Here is a 20,047-nt window from a genome sequence, read left to right on the forward strand (position 1 = left end):
AACCGAATCGAGGCCCAGGCCGTGAAGAGTATGCCGAACCATGAAGGCCCGGAACACCCTTCTTTATCTGATAATCATGCACAACATTCATGTAATAGAAGATAATGCAGAAATATAAGTAACAATGGAACCATGGTCATAAGTCTAATATAATACAATAGTGGAAAATAGAATCCAACTCCATCTATCAACATACCTGGAAACCGTCTGCGAAATCTCTACTACATCACTAAGACATCAACTGTCTGAAAACTGGGACAAGGTCCCCAGTAGACCAAAACCATACTGAATAATGAATGTCTAAGAGGCTAGGCCTTCCGAAGCAAAGAAGACTCACCAACTGAACTCTGCGAACTTTGTCTAAAGACTCTACTGAGTATCTGGACCCCTAAACTGTGCCTCAGAACCTGAAAGGAGGGGGGGTCAACACAAATATACTGGCACGCAGAGTAATCCAAAAATAAGTAGTGATTTTTATACAAAATAAATGAGAGTCATCATAAAACATATTATTGCAAAATGGTTCAAAACGACATGGGCATAGTATAATGATTTTTCAATAATAATGCAACACTGCTGAGCTAGGTGGTACACCAACAATTTTCACCAACTGTCAAATCCCGATTGCCATCAAGACTTGAGTATCAGTGAAGAGAGAAGAACACACAAGATCACACAACAGGGTGCCTTCATCTAAATCAAATTCGTGTGTCAGGGTTGGGCTCAAGATCACAAAGCAGGGCTCCTAACCACTTGTCCCGAATAGGGAAGACATAATATTAGGTACACAAGATCACACAGCATGGTACCAAGTTTCCCGTGTCGGCAATCCACGACTTCCAGCATAGAGTCATTTGGCTCGTGCTTTCTTCGGGTAACCACCTATCTCATATAAAATCAATCACATATCATACTCTGTGGGGTATCATCATACCCGACTTGCAAGTCATCGGTATCACATCAATTCTTCAACTTCTCATGTCATTTACACCATGCACATACACAAGACTTTCACCCACAACAACACATGCATAATGATTTTTCAACATATAATAGTTTAAGAAGTTTTATCATTTATGTGTAACATCATATCAATTGCAAAACTCCTGCTCTCAATAGTTTAACATAAGTGTAATATAGGATATAACACATTATCATGGGGGATTTAAAGAATTCACATTTCATACACATCACACCCTTTTGAAGTTTGGATCACATGTTCACAATTCAACCATTAGAATACATTCAAACAAACAACCCCCTGATATTTTAATATTTCTTTCAAAATCATATCTAAAAACATGTTATTGATATCAAACGAAAACCCCACTTGTAAAAACATATATATATGCATGAATAAGTTTAAAGCCTTGCATAAATTCTATTCAAAACATGCCCACAAAATTTAGTACAACCCCACGTACCTCTATATACGAAATTAGCGAGTGCTTCTTAAAGCCTACGATCTGGGGATTCCAAATCTCCAATTTGTGTCGAATTCTCACTGTTGAATCTTGAATTACTTGAGATTGTTGTTTGAAGCCCAAGAGAGAGTTCTTGCTACTTTTGGTGAAAAATAAAGTTATGTTGCTCAAACATACCCTAAATCTATTGTTTGAACATTTTAAGGGGTTTGGGAAAAGTCAAGAATACTCCTATTAAGTTCTGTACGACGCTGAAAAAAATTAAACTGGAAGCCGATTTAACGGGCCTCCGCGATGCGCCACTATCGCGGTGACTTGTTGGAAAATGACGAATGGGAATTTGATGGCCTCCGCGACGCGGAGCCATCGCGTTATCCCACTGGATGGGATGTGGAACTTCTCGGTGATGCGCCACTATCGCGGAGTCCCACTGGAATTTGATAATTATAAATTAAGCCCACCCCACGACGCGCCAAAAGCCAGAATGGCGGTGATTTACGGCTAGAACTTAAATTAGCCATAACTTCTTGTCCGGTCATCTGATTTAGGCAAATCTTATATCGTTGGAAAGCTAATTCAGTCATCTACGAAATGAAAAGTTGAAATCTAAGTAATTCCACAGAAACTAGATATAAATCATTCTAGAAGCTAAGGCTTGGTATTTTAGGGACGAAATTTAGCTAGGAAAAACTTTGGGGTGTTACAATTTCACACTAAGCATAGTTCTCAACATCTTACACATGGGAGGGAAATTCATACAACATGTATATACTTTCTTAGCCTCAATATCATGGTCAATCCATATCACAAAAACAACGCATCACTCACATGGAATTCATGGGAAATCGTAAACCATAGAGCATGGACTTGTCATTTAAGTACTATTAAATCATGGGACATGAATTCTATCATCTAGGCATATTATCAAACACTTTGCATGCATTGTTTTATCTTAGGTGTGTTCATGAATTTCACCATATTAAGCCACATAAAGATCATGGGTTTCAACTAACAAACACATATACTTCATGAAAACACCTTTAGATATCATCTTGAGACTTAAACAACAATCATCAACATGTACATGCTTATATCACAACAATCATAAAATAATATTTAAAACATGGTTCTTGAGCTCTATGAACGAAATGGATCCATAGATGAACACTAAGCAAACCAGACTCAAGGTTATTGATGTTTATGAACTTGAAGGATTTGAAATCCGTTGATTTTTTAAGAAGATTAGGTCTTGTTCTTGGAGATTAAATTTAGAGAGAAACCCTAGGTTTTTTTTGTGGAATAATAATAAGCAAAATGGCTGAATTCGAACTCATCTGGGTATATATAGGCGAGTGGTAAGTGACCAAAATACCCTTGTTAAAACTGCCTGGAAGTAAACTGAACGTGGCGTGTGACGACCCGACTGACGATCCATCAGGAACTTGATAGCCCGTCATTTTAACCGTCATACGTGGACCAGAAATGGGGTTCGCTGGATAAGAGTTGACGGCCTGGATGATGGTCCGTCAAAAAATCTGATGGTCTGTCAACTCATTCATCAATACTTATCCAGAACGTGGCCCTACTGTCTTGGCTGTGATGGTCAAAGTGGCGGTCCATCACTTGTTTGGCGGTTCGTTAACTTGGACGTTGAACCTGGGCGTTTCGATCAGTTCTGAGTAAAACATCCATAACTTCCTCGTCTGGTGTCGGATTTGGACAAAATTGGTATCGTTAGAAAGCTAACTCAATTTTCCACGTGATAGAAAATAGATATCTCAAAAGTACCACATGTACAAAAAATTAGATTTGTATTTCAAAGCAAGTACTGGCATCCTTGAGATGATTTCTAGCTAGGAATAAGCACAGGTATTACAATATCTCCCTCTTGAGAACATTCGTCCTCAAATGAGACTGACTAAGAGGGCGAAATACTAAATGAACATGAACTGAACATGAGTGACTGAGACATGACTTCATGACTGACATACTAAATATACTGAACTCATGCATATCTGATGCATGACTAATTGGTAAATGAATGTGTAACTAAGTGTTCTAATAAACTGAGTTTCTCAAGACAAGAATGCATAGCTGATGCATGATTTTATCACTGAACTGATACATGAATGCATGACAGAGTATGAAATAGTAGTAGATACCATGTTTATAATGGGAACATGAATATGAAACTGAATAAGCTTAAGGCGAACTATTACCTTGAGCTTGATCTGAATCGGCGGAGAAGAAGAGGTAAGGATACTTGGTACGCATATCTGCTTCTACTTCCTAAGTAGCTCCCTCGACGGACTGATTTTTCTAAAGAACCTTAATTAGAGGGACCTCTTTGTTCCTCAATCGACGAGTCTGATAGTCTAAGATTTTGACTGAAATCTCTTCATAAGAGAGACTGTTCTGAACATCAACGCTCTGAATAGGGACTACAGCTGCTAGGTCACCTATACACTTCTTAAGCAAAGATACATGGAAGACCGGATGAACTGAGGCTAAATCTGAAGGCAATTCGAGCTCATAAGCTACCTTGCCTAAACGACTGAGAATCCTGAAGGGACCGACATAGCGGGAACTGAGTTTCCCTTTCTTGCCGAACCTCATGAGATCTTGAGATAGACATAGTCATCGACCTCAAACTCGAGATCCTTTCTACGAACATCAGCATAAGACTTCTGTCGGCTCTGAGCAGCCTAGAGTCTCTCTCTGGATCAACTGAACTTTCTATAAGGCGTCGAAAACCAAGTCAGGACCTATGACTGAGGCCTCACTAACTTCAAACCAACCAATTGGAGATCTACACCTCCTTCCATAGAGAGTTTCAAATGGATTCATTTTAATACTAGAATGATAGCTATTGTTGTATGCAAACTCAATCAAAGGCAAGTGGTCATCCTAACTTCCCTTGAAATCAATTGCACACACCCTTAGCATATCTTCAAGAGTCTGAATGGTCCTTTCTGCTTGACCATCTGTCTGAGCATGAAAGGCTGTACTGAGATAGACTTAGGTACCAAGACCCTTTTGGAACGCTTTCCAAAAGTGAGAGGTGAACTGGGTACCTCTGTCTAAAATAATAGATAATGGAATACCGTGTAATCTGACTAACTCCCTGATATAGAGTTTGGCATAATCCTCGGCTGAATAAGAGGTATAAACTGGAAAGAAATGAGCTGACTTGGTCATCCTATCTACAATAACCCAAACTGAATCGTGCTGATGACGAGTTCGAGGCAAACCCATCACGAAGTCCATGTTCACTTCTTCCCACTTCCAAGTAGGAATGGTGAACTCCTGCATGGGTCCACTAGGCTTATGATGCTCTATCTTAACTTGCTGACATGTAGTGCACTTAGCCATGAACTCTGCAATATCTTTCTTTATCCCACTCCACCAATAGATTTCTCGTAGGTCACAGTACATCTTAGTGGCCCCAGGATGAATAGAGTATCGTGTACCATGCGCTTCTGCAAGAATCCGCTGCTTTAAGTCATCTACACCTGGAATGCACAGATGACCCTGACAACGAAGAACCCTATCTCCCCCTTGGGAGAAAACCTCTACTCTCTGATTCTGAACTGACTCTTTTAGCTTGACAAGGCTAGGATCCCTGTCTTGCTTTTCTTTCACCTCGGAAACTTAAGATGACTCTGAACTACTCTGAACACATCACCACCCTTCGAAAAATTGACTAAGCGAACACCTAGTCTGGAAAGCTAATGGATTTCCTGAGCTATCTTCTTCTTGTTGTCTTCTACGTGAGAAACACTACCTATAGAGAGTCTACTGAGAGCGTCGGCCACAACGTTGGCCTTGCCCGGATGGTAAAGGACACTCATGTCATAATCTTTCAAAAACTATAACCACATTCTCTGACGAAGATTAAGATCTTTCTGAGAAAAGACATACTGGAGACTCTTATGATCCGTGAAGACATCTACATGAACTCTGTATAGATAATGCCTCCAAATCTTTAAGGCAAATGCTACAGCTGCTAACTCAAGATCATGAGTAGGATAATTCTTCTCATGGGGCTTTAACTGTCTGGAGGCGTAGGCTATGACCTTACCATGCTGCATGAGGACACAACCTAAACCCACTCTGGACGCATCACAATATACCACGAACCTATCTAAACCATCTGGAAAAGCTAGAACTGGAGTTGAGGTCAGTCGAGTCTCCAACTCTTGAAAACTCTTCTCACAAGGATCTGAACACTGAAACTTGACGTTCTTTTGAGTCAATCTGGACATGGGGGATGCAATAGAAGAAAATCCCTCAACAAACCGTCTGTAATAGCCAGCCAATCCCAAGAAAATCCTGATAGAGAAACGGGGCGAGGCCAGGTTCTTACTGTTTCGATCTTCTGAGGATCTACTTTAATGCCATCACCGAAAATAATATGGCCAAGGAATGCTATGGGCATTTGGCGAATAGCTGGTGATCTCTAAGAGTCTGAAGAACAATCCTGAGATAGTCTGAATGATCACGCTCTGTGCGGGAATAGACCAGGATATCATCTATAAAGACTATGACAAACATGTCCAAGTACTGCTTGAACACACGGTTCATCAAGTCCATGAAAGCGACTAGGGCATTGGTAAGACCAAAGGACATAACTAGAAACTTGAAGTGACCATACCGGGTATGAAAAGCTATTTTCGGGATGTCACATTCTCTAACACTGAGCTGATGGTAGCCTGATCTGAGGTCTATTTTGGAGAAATAATTGGCACCATAAAGTTGGTCAAACAAGTCATCTATTCTGGGAAGAGGATACTTGTTCTTGACCGTAACTTTGTTGAGCTGACGGTAATCAATACACATCCTGAGAGAACTATCTTTCTTGCGCACGAATAAAACTGGTGTACCCCATGGGGATACACTGGGCCTGATGAATCCCTTATCAAGACTCGATGGAAGGAAACTAAAACACATGACTAACTTGATCGTAAGAGTAGAGTCCACAATTTACAATATCATAAGTAGGGGATTTCACACTAAGCATAGTTCTCAACATTTTACACATGAGGGGGAAATTCATATAATATGTATATACTTGCATAGCCTCAATATTATGGTCAATCCATATCACAACAACAACGCATATCACTCACATGGAATTCATAGGAAATCATAAAGCATAGAGCATGGACTTGTCATTTAAGCACTATTAAATCATGGGACATGAATTTTATCATCCAGGCATATTATCAAACACTTTGCATGCATTCTTTTAGCTTAGGTGTGTTCATGAATTTCACCCTATTAAGCCACATAAAGATCATGGGTTTCAACTAACAAACACATATACTTCATGAAAACACCTTTAGATATCATCTTGAAACTTAAACAACAATCATCATCATGTACATGCTCATATCACAACAACACAATCACAAAATAATATTTAAAACATGGTTCTTGAGCTCTATTAACGAAATGGATCCATAGATGAACACTACGCATACCTGACTCAAGGTTCTTGATGTTTTTGAACTTGAAAGATTTGAAATCCTTTGATTTTTGAAGAAGATTGGGTCTTGTTCTTGGAGATTAAATTTAGAGAGAAACCCTAATTTTTGTTTGTGAAATAATAATGAGCAAAATGGTTGTATTCGGACTCATCTGGGTATATATAGGCGAGTGGTAAGTGACCAAAATACCCTTGTTAAAACGGCCTGGAAGTAAACTGAACGTGGTGTGTGACGACCCGACTGATGGTCCGTCATTTCGACTATCATACGTGGACCAGAAATGGGGTTCACTAGATAAGAGTTGACGGCCAGGATAACGGTCCGTCAAAAAATCTGACGGTTATCCAGAACGTGGCCCTACTGCCTTGGCTGTGACGGTCAAAGTGGCGGTCTGTCACTTATTTGGCGGTCCATCAACTTGGACGTCCCACTTGGGCGTTTCGGTCAGTTCTGAGTAAAACATCCATAACTTCCTCGTCTGGTGTCGGATTTGGACAAAATTGGTATCGTTAGAAAGCTAACTCAATTTTCCACGTGATAGAAAGTAGAAATCTCAAAAATACTACAGGTATAAAAAATAGATTTGTATTTCAAAGCAAGTACCCTTATCATTTATTTTGGGATTAGCCTTACAACTGGTACTGTACATCAACATCCTATGTACCGGTGTAGATATCTGTCTATCATATAAACCATCGACATTCCACTCATAGATTTCATCTCCTCTGAAACTATTTGGGATATATAATCCCTGTTCTTCAAAAAGAACATCTTGAGGAGTTGGTCTAGGAGAGTAAAATATTTTTTGGGTTGGCTTCCTAGAAAATTTTTCAGAGATCTTTTTTATCTCCCTAGGAGCATCACGACCACCAGTCTCCTGCAAAATTTTCATCGTGGATAGGACTTATTTTTAATCCACAAAATTTATCTTCTACCAACTTCTCTATATTTTCTAAGTCACTAGTTAATTTGAAATCTTTGATTTTAGGAGGAGATTGGATAGTAGGAGTAGCCACCACTACTGGGTCCTTTGGTTTAAGGTCTGATTTCTTAGTAAGATCTATCTTTTTTAATTCAGATAGGACCTTATCAATCTTCTCATGTAGAGCAATAATTTGCTCTCCGAGGATGCTCATATAGTAATTAGCATAATTATGCTTCTTAAGTATTATGTCGACATTTCGAGCAGTTATTAAGGTAGTTTCATTCTTAATCAACTTAGCAAAAGCTGTAAAATGAACTATCTTACTATTGCTTTCAATTTGAAAGGACTGCTGAAGAGGAAGTACTGAAGTAGTAATTTCTCCAGCAGGTAATTTAAAGTCCCTAGCTAACATGGAAATGTAACTATCCACATATCTGACCATAAATCAGGGCACAAAAGCAATTATTTTATTATGCACAGAAAGATCTGCATAGAATTCTTCTTGAAAAGCAGTTTTTTCTACTTTGCTAAAATTTTGAAAAAACCATGTTCGGAAAAATTCCCATCTAGGTTTATAGAATTCTTCAGAAATTCTTTTTTTTGCCAGAGATCCTGGACTAAAATCAATTTGGTTGTGATTCATTTTAAACCAGTTGAAAATTTCATTTCGGACTCAGTTGGATCCATATCAGGGATTGCAATAACAATATTATCACTATCAATCTTGATGCTATTCATTCTAGTGCTTTCTCTAATTTGAGATGTAGAAGCTCTAGAGGGAGATCTGTAATACCCCGTATTTCTACCTGGCTTGAAATTATCCCAAAAATATTAGAAACCTACTTTGAAAGATGAATCCAATTTTATACACATGGAATTTTTAAGTTTTTCACTTTTTGTCATGTGAAAAATTCAATAAGCTTTCCATCGATATAAGATTTGTCTAAATCCGATAACCGGATAAGAAGTTATGACTCTTTCAAGTTCCAGTCATAAACAGCGCCATATTAGTCAGTAGCGCGCCACGCCATAAGAGAAAATGGCATTTGTCAAATTCCAGTAGGGATCTGCGATAGTGGCGCGTTACGCCAAACTTCTAGGTCGCAAGCAAAGTGGCAATGCGATGGCTCCGCATTGCGCTATCCTCTAATTTCCCATTTGTCAAATTCCAGTGACACAGTGCGATAGTGACGCATCGCGTTAGGGGTCAAGGTCGAGAAATTTTCACTAATTTAAAAAACGCGTCCAGGGTTTAAAGGGTCTATTTCTCACCCCTATTTAAGCCCTTTAACACGAGATTCACCTATTTGAAACCCAAAATAAACTAGTTTCTCTCAAGAACAAGCTAGGGTTTCAATTGGGGATTCAATTTCAAGAAAGTCTCTCCGTTAATCTTCGCTAAATCAAGAACTAAGATATGCGTTGTGTTGATTTATGGATTCCTTTCATCCATAAAGCTCAAGAACCCTATTTTAAATTATGAATCATGGTATTTATGTTGTGGTTTGGTTGTAACCATGTTTATCTTGTTATATGATTCCCACGTTGGAATATTTATGTGTTTTTCATGAAACTATATTAGCAAGTGAGTGAAATCCATAAATTGAGTTATTTATACTGTGTCAATTTGATGATTATGCTTATTCCCTAAGGGTGCATGCAAGGTGTTTGATAAAATGCGTAGGAAGATATAAATTATGCACTATAGCTAAATTGGGATCCAAAATGACTTCCATGTTATTCTTATGTATCGAAATTTGTTTGTTGGATTGCTCATGAGTTAGCCTTATGAAATCATGCTATGTATACATGCAATCTTATTCACGTACCAAGCTATGATACTCATATACCCATGAAATATCTCCAACTATTGTATTATGGATTGTTGATCTTGGTTATGTATTCAATAATGTCATGCCTTGTCAGTTTCCTTCCATCAAGTCCTGGGGGTACTTGTACCCGAAAAAAATATAGTTGTGTGCCTAGATTTAGTGTCATGTTTTCATGATATCCTCTTTAGTATCATGTTTTCATGATATCCTCAGTCAAGCCATGGTCCATAGAACCCAATCAGTCATGTGACTCAGGAAAGCTTAGTAATTCAGTAATCTCAATAGTATTCCGTCAACTAACGGAACTCCATGAATTCAGGTCCAATTCACTTAATCATGTTCAGTGTCTATTCAGATGGGAGTAGGAATTAGCATCGAGTGAACCTAAGGATGGGAACTCACCTGTTATATGAGGGTGTGATTCTTAAAAGCGATCCTTACATTCCAAAACTACGTAGCCAGCGTAGGTTGAGACATCATCGCCTATTATATGAGGGTAGATGAGTTAACTTCACCTGTTATATGAGGGTTCCCACCGTTCTCACTAGAGTTACCTGTTATATGAGGGTTACTTACAGATTGGCCTTACCAGTGGCGCGGTATTGACACCCTTCCAATTAGGGTTACAGATTGAACCCTAACTCAGCCATAATGGCGTATTAGGGGCATGTCGGTTAGATGACTACTTCCCACAATTTCAGTTATAGAATCAGGACTATCAAATACAGTCATTCAGCCTCAGTAGAACTCAGATAGTTCTACAAAATTCAGGGTTGTCAGATACAATTAACTTAGAATAGTGCGAAACTCAGCTAGTTCCATAAAAAACTAGACTGTTAAATACACTCGCTCAGTATCAGTTATTTCAATTATACAATTATCAGTATCTCATGTTATCAGTACTTAGACTCAGTAATCATGTTATCACGACCTTAGTTACAGTTATTACATATTCATGCATGTATTCTCACGTTCATATTATTCAGTCAGTCAGTTAGTCGCCAATATGCATGAACTTACATGTTTCGCAATAAGGCTCAAAATCACTTTCAGATAATAATTTGAAAGTAGCATGATCACTAGCTACTGTAAGTGTGTCTTCAGTTGTCTTAACAACTTGTTTGAGACCTAAAGTCTCGAAAGTTCCCATTTGGTACAACTTTCTGAGTAGCACTTTGGGAATCGTCCACTTGTTAAGTAGATCCAAGTGCTGAGGAATATCATACTCTTTTTTTTTTACTGTTTTTTACAGTATTTTTCTTCCTTATGATATTCATTAGAAATGATGTGTTGAATATATAACAATTATGTATACAAGTGTTCCATCGCTCTGATTCCAAAGTACAACTGGATCGCTTCACTGTTGCACTTGACACCTTTACTACATGTTATTAAACCTTAGTTATGAGCCTAATCATAAACGAAGCCCCAATTACGGCCTTCCACGCCCACCTGTCTAATTGATAATAATAATAATAGTAGTAGTAATAGTAGTAGTAGGAAGAGTAGGATTAAGAAGAGTAGCAGCAGTAGGAGTAGCAGCAGTAGTAGCAGCAGCAACAACAACAGTAGCAGCAGTAGGAGTAGCAGCAGCAGTAGCAACAGTAAAAGAAATTGAATATATAGCAGTAGCAACAGTAAAAGAAATTGAATATATCAGTAAAGGTTTGGTAGTACCACAATAGACAAATTAGTAGTTTTGTCCTCCTTCTATAATGGCAAATGCATTTTTCCTTCCTATTGTGTTCAATCTTTTGAGCAATGACGATCAATATCTATTAAATTAAATTTAATGATTAAATTAGTTTAGAAGTTCAAAATTTAAATATAAATATATTTTTTCCATTGAAAAAGTGCATCTCTTTCTAACCATGATTCACAAATCATGATTCATATTTTAGGTGATACAAAGACAATAACCAAAAAATCATGCTAAAAATAATTAACCAAAGAACAAGTAAAACGAGAATGTCAGCCCTTGTTATCCTGGTTGTGTGATAGGATTTGACCAAAAAATAGCATAACTCCATTTAATACCACTAACAGCAAGAGCAAGCTGCTTTCTCAAGTTATCTGAAACACCATCTTGATGTCGGTGTCCCATAGCCATTTCAAGAAAGATTCAAGCGTTGCTCACCAAAGTGACACTAAAAAAAGCCATGTCAAGATTCCAGAAACAACACATACAAATCACAACACACCCAGAAAACAAAAATTTTGAATCTTCATTCCAAATGGGGTGTTAGTTCTTAGGACCACATCCATATTTGTCCATACATGAGACATTAACATTAATTTGTCAAGTATCAATAGTTGCATTCTTATATTTTTTTTTCAGTGAGGATATAGTATGTACTATTAACAGACAACAGGTGAACAATAGATAAAATAAATTCAGTCTCAATATTTTGGGTTTCTTAAGTTAATTGTTGTAGATAAATAGAATAACTAAAAATTAAATAATGCTAAATACAACAAAAATATTTTCTGATAGCAGCTTAAATGTGTCGACCTGCACTCTCACAGTCGTAAAAAGTGGAAAAATTAGTCCATATAACTCGTCCAATCATAAGTTTAGACAAAATATTGACTCGCCTATTTATATCAACTCAATTCATTTTAGCTATGTGGGCATGACATAGTAAATACAGAAATCATTTTATTTTATTCCGTGATATTGGTAGTATGACATTTGACATGCATTTTAAAATTTTTGATGTTGCAAATGTGGTCAAGACAGCTTTCAAGACTCATTCTGATCGCTGAATATTTGGTAATGTTTTTTTTTTGCCACATCTGTGCTTTTTCTTATTTTCGAGTGTGGAATCTTAGTATTTCAGATTAGTTTGAGGTGTAATAGATATTCCTTTCAACCTATGGTGTAACATAAGAGAAAGCACCATAGTGCAAATACGTCAGTACGACTGAATATACCGAGTATACGAGTGAGGTAAGCTAAATGCAAAGGGTTATATGCATGAACAATGTTGACTAATATGAACGTGAGAATACATACATGCATAAGCAACTATAACTGAACTCGTGGTGATATTGACTACAGAGTCTGATTACTGATGACATAACTTCACTGATACTATGGTACTGAATAGATGAATGACTATTTCTGACAGTTCGAATTATGAAGAACTGGTCTGATTGACTGTGTCTCACAGTTCTGAAACTGAATACTAATAACGTAGTTATGATGACTGATATAACTGATCTAACTGTGATGATCGACGTAATCGATGTAACTGATGCTGAGCGACTGTATCTGACAGTCTAAGTTCTAATATTCTGAAGAACTATCTGAGTTTATTATTGAAACTAAGACTGAGACTGAAACTGAGACTGTGGGAGGTAATCATCTAACCGACATGCCTCGGAACTGAATTGGTTGGGGTCCAACCTGTAACCCCAGCTAGAAGGGCGTCAATACCGTGCCATGGGTAGAGACAACATGTAAGTAAACCTTATTCTGTTTTGGAGCTCATTCCGTATGCCCTGCTATCAGGTAAACTCAAAGGAGATGCATTAGCCCTATGGGTAGGGACATCTCAACCTACGATGCCTACGTAGTTCTGGAACGCAAGGATTGCTTCTAGGAATCACACCCTCTGACTGTGATAGGTGAGTCCCCATCCTTAGGTTCACTCGGTGCTGAATCCTACTCCCAACTAAAAGACACTGAACTGATTTGCTGAACTGAACTGATTAACTGAACTGATGTTAGTGGGATTGTTTAGCAGAGCTAAACTGAGTTTATGAGAGCACTGATCTTACTGAGTATTGAGTTCTTGAAATTTCTGAGAGTACTGAATTACGGAGATTACTGAAGTAACGGAGAACACTAGAATTTTTGAAGTTTCCGATATCACTGAGTACTGAGATTAGCTGAGATTAACTGAGTTACTGAACTTTTCTGAGTCACATGACTGACTGAGTTCTATGGAACATGGCTTGACTTGAGAGTATCGTGAAATCATGACATGGCTCTAAGTACACAGTTATATTTTTCGGGTACAAGTACCCCAGGACTCGATGGAAGGAAACTGACACACATGATTGACTTGATCATAAGAGTAGAGTCCAAAATTCACAATATCATAAGTAGGGGATTTCATACTATACATGATGCTCAACTTCTTATACATGGAATGGAATGCATACAACATGTATATACTTGCATAGCTTCAATATCATGCTCATTCCATATCACAACAACAAGACATAACAATAACGTGAAATTCATGTGAAATCATAAAGCATAGAACGTGGACTTGTCATTTAAGCACTATTGAATCATGGGACATGAATTCTATCATCCTAGGCATTTTATCAAACACCTTACATGCACCACTTTGGGCATAGGCTTATTCATGAATTCAATAACTCATATCACCCAAAGTTCATATATTTCAACTAACATGCCATCCTAGTTTCATACAAACCCATAAAGATTCTATCTTGACATCATTCAACACACAAACAAGATCAACAATCAAATCAAAACATAACAAGCATGGCATATAGTTTAAAATAGGGTTCTTGGACTTCATGGACGAAAGGAGTCCATGAATGAACACACGCATACCTTAGTTCTTGATTTAGTAAAGATTGACGGAGAGATTCTTGGAATTTGATGGTAGAATTTGCTTGAACTTGAATCCCCCAATTGAAACCCTAATGTGTTCTTGAGAGGATTTTGATGAAAAAGAGTATGTTTTGGTGAAATAATGGCTTAATTCCGTGTTTGGGAGCTTATATAGGGGTGGGAAGATGACCCAAATACCCCTCTTGATGCGTCTTTTAATTTCCGTAAAAAAATTTCTCGCTCTGGGCCTCGGCGCAACGCGGAGACATCGCGTTGCCACTTGTTTATGACCTGGAAACTCACTGCGACGCAGTGGAATCGCGGAGAGACGCTGAAAATTGACAAACGTCATTTTGGCTTATGGCGCGACGCGCCACTGACTGAAATAACACTATTGAAACTTTAAATCGCCATAACTTCTTCACCGTGTGTCCGTTTTAGGCGAATTTGGTATCGACGAAAAGCTTATTCAATTCTCTACAATTTGGAGGGTATAAATCTGCCAAAATACCACCTATAAACCAAGTTATTCTCGTTCAAAGATGAACTATGTGAAATCACATACGAAAATTTGGGGGATTCAAAAGTTCTTAGCTTGGCTTACTCGAAGTGACTCTTATGAACATGCTTAACACATCATAAGCTCTATTAGCTCTATTATCACTAGGATACTCATCCTAGTTCATGTACTCAAACATGAATCACAAGATAGAAGGTTACATGAGTAGGAACAATGGTTCATTTTCTAGCTTAGAAATATACGGGGTATTACACCAAATGATCTTTTAGAACAAATAGGTTCTGATATCTTGGTTATTCATTTCAGCAGATGGTGTGTCAATAGATCCAAAGAAGATTTCTACAGTTGAAGAGTGGCTAATACCAACAACTATTAAATAAATTAAATGGTTTTAGGATAGCAGGCTACTATAGAAGGTTCATTCAGGGTTAGGCCTCATTAGTAAACCTTTTAACAAAATTATAAAAGAAGAATGAATTATACTGGAGTGACAAGGCTATTACAGTTCTTTAGCAACTCAAAAAGGCCCTCATCACAACTGCTATTTTGGCTCTTACTGACACTATCAATACTTTGTAGTAGAGACTGATGCTTCAAAATTTCTCATGCCAGTAATATTCCATGCAACAAGGTCTACTTATAGATTATATCAGCAAAAGTTTATCCATACTTTTATCCTTAATCTGAATCTTCTGGCATTAGTGTTAGCCATAAAAAAGTAGAGTTGGTACAATAGGGACAAATATTTTTCAGTAAGGACTGATCGAAAGGACCTAAAGTTCTTATTAGCCAAAAAGCTATATACACAGGGTCTTTATTGAAATGGATATTGAATGCAATTTGATTTTTCTATTGAATATAAAAAGGAGAGAAAGTATTACTAGAAATTCTTTATCAAGCTACCTATAAGAGAGTTATCATCTTTGTGCATCAACTTGGATTCTTTGTTTCAAGGAATTATTAACAGTTTGAAAGGAAATCAAAAAGTGTTAAAACTTGTCATCAAGCTGACTATGTAAAATGAAGGAGTATAGAGGTTATACTTCATCAACCAACAAAAGATTTCTAGTTACTTTAGTAATACAAGTGTTAAGATTTAAATAAGATGTTGTAAAGCCATTGTCGCAAAAGAAAACAGAACGATAACTCAGATGGAGCAAAGCATTTTTTTTAAAAAAAAATCTAATACAAGTGCCCCAGCAGCCTAGGAAAGAAAAAGCAACCGCAAACCAATTAAAATAACAAAACCCTTACTCAGGCAAGAACTATTTTAGAGCCGATGACTTAAGAAAGAGGAGAGTTTGAGCAATTATAAGGGTAAATGTTGGTCGATCTCATCGGCTTGAATGCAAACTATGGGTTAGGAATAAGCTAAGGTTTCAATATTGTTGGATGTCATATGTACATGAAAAGAACAAATAGCAAAAAAGTAAAGCTGGAGGAAAAAAAAGACTTACAACAAGTAATTCATGAAGGCCAAGAAGTGCAGTAATGACATATGATACTCCTGGATGCTCTTTTGCAGCTTTAGCTATTAAAGAAGGAATATCCTGAAAAGGAAAAGGTCATAAGCCTTTGCACCAAGCTCCTTGGCTTCAACTCTAATATCGAGTTAAGACTTAGCACTATACATCAGCTGACACAAATGTTCCTTATTGTACGCACAAACCTCCGTGGACATTAGTCCTGAAAACAAATTAAACAAAATCAATTTTAATTGACAACAACCCTCTAATATGAACACGGGACGAAAAGTTACTAAAATTGCAACAAATGTTAAAATTCAAAACACATAACTTTAGAAGTGTAATATTTAGTGAAAGTGACGGGGGCAGAATTTTCACCAAGGGGGTTCATCATCTACTATATACACATAAAAAAAAATTAACCTTTTATAGAAAGTGTAATTTCCCAGTTCAATAAATTCAGATGAGCCCCTTTTCGCCCCTCTAGCTTAGACACTTTTCAACGGTAAGACTTGATGATGAGGATTTCAAAAAAAAAAGAGAAAATAAAGTTACATTACTAGTTCAGGATTTTGAAGAACTGAGAACCTATTAGCCTGGATGATTGTGGTAATTGGTATCAAGTATGTACGAACCACCTACTACCAATGACAATCTGGTCCCAAAAAATGATTATAGTAATGTATTCACTCCCGAAGTAAAAAGAGCAATATCTGTACTACTTTGGCCTTCTCCTCCTACAATTTCAAAAATCAGTTGAATCAATAAAAGAATAGTAATATACAGGATCAATCATCTAATACTGGAAATTTTGAAGCAGAGACTTTGATAAAGAAACTGATAAGGAGTGGAAGGAGGGGGTCTTTAGCAAACAGCGGTACAGGTAAGATCGGCATACACTTTCTCTGGTATCAACCATTTTCTCAACCCCCAAACACGTAACTATCAGCTTGTTTGGATAGTAGTTACCCGTTGTGTTGTATTGTTTGTTTTTATTGATACTTAATTTTACTGTGTTGTATTATTAATTTAACAATTACGTAAAAATGAAAAGTATCATTTTGTGTAACGACCGACCTGATGTGATTGTGTCATTACCCTTTTCTCTCCTCATTTGTTTTACTAACTATTTAATAATCCTATTATATCCTTTACACTACTTTTTTATAGTAGCTTTACCCCGTACCCTACTTCTCTGGTAGGTTTATTCTTCAAATTATTGATGTGTGATATATGTAAGGTAGGGGGTAACATTTGTATACATCTGCGTTTCCTATACCTCCACTTTGTGGAATTATATTGAGTAGATGTGACAGTTAAAAAGCTTTAATAGGTAACTAAATGTACATTGAACTGGTTATTGATTAGTAGGTGTATTTTCCTGTGTCATGTTTATCACCACAACTGAACATTTTTTCAACCTGTGTCAGTTATGAACAAGAGTTACTTTAATTAGATCGTTGATCATAGACTAAATACAATGGCCCTACTAATGCAGTTGCCATTATAGTTCACCACATTTACAAATGTTTATATTCTTTGTTGGGAACATTACACAAGACAATACCAATCAGAATCAGACACCCAATAAAAAATTAGTTATTTTTGGCAATTATTTCTCAGTCGGTGAGTTCATGATTTATGAATTTGGAAAAAGAGTGTCTCATCGAATTCGCGAAACAACGAACTAATTAATATGTCAAACTTGCAGATACAGCGCTATATCAGAACACCCAAACCATAAAAGTAATGTAATATAATAAAATTACCGGTGCCATCTTCAACCAACTGGCTTAACTTTCATCCTCTGACGATTCCCATTTCAAGAGCATCAAAAAAAGGATTCCACACAAAACTTCACAGCTTGAACATGGGTCATACCAGCATCTCTTTTTGCTAATATTTGGCTAGCACGTCACAACTCTAGTGCCCGATGAGGCCCAGCTAGTGAAGGACAACTGCCAAAAGAAGCACAAGTATAGCCAAGATCATGTCAAGTTTTCCTAAGAGGAAATTTTTCGTTTTCTTCGCACTTCCAACTCCTCTTTGAATTCTATCAGCCCACTTCATCTGCAATTTTTGGAAAACATATAGATTTAGCATGTAAAAAGTGAAATACATAACAGGACAAAGGTTCGAATAGATGATTAAAACATGAGTTAACTGCAGACTTAAAACAAAGAGATGAGTCGAACTACCTGGAAACCAAATAATTATGAAACCCAGAAAATAATCGGGTGAGAGAAATTTCCCAAGAGCGCAAGCCCTACTGCTTAAGTCGTTCTCGTGGTTACACATTCTATTTATGTCATAACAAGATGCTAGAAGACATTTGAACATTAAAAATCATCATGGCGATAAGCAAATGTTTGGAGTTCAGCTATAGCAGCCACAGTTTATTTCATTGAAGAATCCAACTTAAAAATGCCAAATTACGATAAAACCTCGCAATCAGAAGCGTGATGCTTGACACATTTCCATCTAGAGAGGATAAAAATGTGCATCCAGTATATAGCTGAAAAGACAAAGAGCCACTTCACTCATATGTGATCCCCTTTTAAGTGATACCATCTTTCTCCTACGACTATCTCATGACTCAATGACCATTTAGTTTGATTTAGACCGACACGAGAGATTACAGGTTTTTCATTATTCTGGGCAAGTATCGGTTACAAGTGAAGATGCATAACAAGTGCCAAACACGTGAATTAGAAAAGTATCATACTGATACAAAACAGCTTAGTGAGGAAAGTACAGATCTTCCTTGACGGGAAACAGGGAAAAGGGGGATATAGCATATTCTGAGTAATTACCATTTTTTCCAAGTCATCTGGTGACAAAGATGACATTGCCTGTTGAGCTTTCTCTGCATCTGCCTGACTGAGCTTCACCCCAAATTGTTCACTCATGTTAGCCATCATCTCTGGACTCATGTTTTTAATCATTGAAGAAAACATCGGTCAATCCAGGAAAGTGTCGGAGAAAATCAATGAAGACCCAGATACATCAGCATAAAGCAAGTATAGGCATGTCTAACGCAGTAGCAGTTAGATGCAAAACCTATCTAAAGGCTCATAACCGAACAAACATAAAGGACAGAGAAGTTTAACCCCCCACATTTGGTACTTGTTAGGAAAGTAGACAGTTTTATCAGACATTTTGCTTTCTTGTGCCAACATCTCCATACTAAATAGATTTGGAAATTGACCGCAAGTGGTTCCAACAGCTTAAATTGAGCTCGCACCAAACAAAAGTGGAATATGTTTCTAATTTCCAAAATCGTTGTAGCTAAGCCTATAGAATTCTGCTTCTCTTTTATTTTTTATTTCCCTGGCAATTTATAATGCATTAAGGGGACAAAGATCAGAAATTCTCAGTAAATTGTAAGGGATGCGGATATAAGCGGATAACTAACTTATGGAATAGATTTATTATATATCTAATGAATCTATTTTTCTTTGTGCGTGGATATTTCTTAAATTTTGTTTCAATATCCTTTAATGATTTATTCTTATCGTAAGATGTATTCATTAATTTGTTTAGTTTATTATTTTATCCAGTAGTAATTGCAGAGTTACAAATTTCTGTATAATAATTTATCCTAACTGTACTGTAATGTATATCTAATTCTAGATTTTCAATGTTATTTATTATCTTGTGTTGTTCTTCTCGTAGTGAGTTTTTTAAATTATATAAACTGTCACATGTACTTTTTTTCTAAATTTTCTAAGGTTCCTTCTATCCATATTAATTTTTCTTTTAGATTCTCCATTATTTTTCTAATTCGGTTTCTATAA

This window comes from Capsicum annuum, chromosome 5, assembly GCF_002878395.1.
Source record: "Capsicum annuum cultivar UCD-10X-F1 chromosome 5, UCD10Xv1.1, whole genome shotgun sequence".
NCBI classification, from domain to species: Eukaryota; Viridiplantae; Streptophyta; class Magnoliopsida; order Solanales; family Solanaceae; genus Capsicum; species Capsicum annuum.